This window comes from Etheostoma spectabile, chromosome 19 (genome assembly GCF_008692095.1).
Source record: "Etheostoma spectabile isolate EspeVRDwgs_2016 chromosome 19, UIUC_Espe_1.0, whole genome shotgun sequence".
NCBI classification, from domain to species: domain Eukaryota; kingdom Metazoa; phylum Chordata; class Actinopteri; order Perciformes; family Percidae; genus Etheostoma; species Etheostoma spectabile.
The window spans coordinates 15,431,653-15,432,390 of NC_045751.1; the positions used below are offsets into that span (position 1 = coordinate 15,431,653).

At 36.3% G+C, this 738-nt stretch overlaps 1 long non-coding RNA gene across 1 annotated transcript in view; it reads left to right on the top strand.

Annotated features, from left to right (window-relative positions):
* LOC116707251 (uncharacterized) overlaps nucleotides 1-738 on the top strand; it is an 8,325-nt gene that overhangs the window by 1,713 nt on the left and 5,874 nt on the right. The window lies entirely within an intron of this gene.

Below are 738 nucleotides of genomic sequence, written 5' to 3' on the forward strand. Positions count from 1 at the left end.
TCCTCCTCCAGCATTGAACTTTAAAACTACATCATGTCCTCTGCACATTCTACATATCCTGAACTTTAGCACGTCCCTCTACATTTTTGTACATCCTTCTCTTACCAATACAGCCTCTGTTTTCTTTTTTCGTGTTAAATAGTTATATGTATGTATGTATTGTTTGTTTCTCTATTTATTGTTAGTTTATTTTATATTATTGTTTTTATGTATGCACCATCAACTAGGGGAAATTCCTAGTGATACTCACTTGGCAATAAATCTCTTTCTGATTTTAATTAACGATTCTGATAGTAAGCTTGAAATAATTGGCTAAAATACAATCATTTGTAGTCATAGTTCTATTATCCTAATTGTTGCTATAATCACCTCTAAGTTGAATTGAATTGAACTAAATAAACATGGTTAATGTTTTTGGAAATACTATTTACTTTTCTTTTGAAGTGTCAGATGGATATCAATCTCATTTCTGTGCTTTACTAGTCTTTCATTGCCAGACCTTCCTCGACAGCTCTGCGGAGGAGGGTCTGGCTAGTCCACACAGCATTCTGGGATGGAATGAAAAACGCGCTCTGGTTTGTTAGCATTTCTTTGAACCAATCGATCGCTGCAAAACAGCCTTGAGAAGGAACTTGTCTTGGTGGAACATGTGGACGTTCAAAGGTTGACAGTCGTGCAACAGAAAACTCAAATAGTCTAGGTATCTGTCTGGATTTACCCTGCAGAGATCTGAGGAGC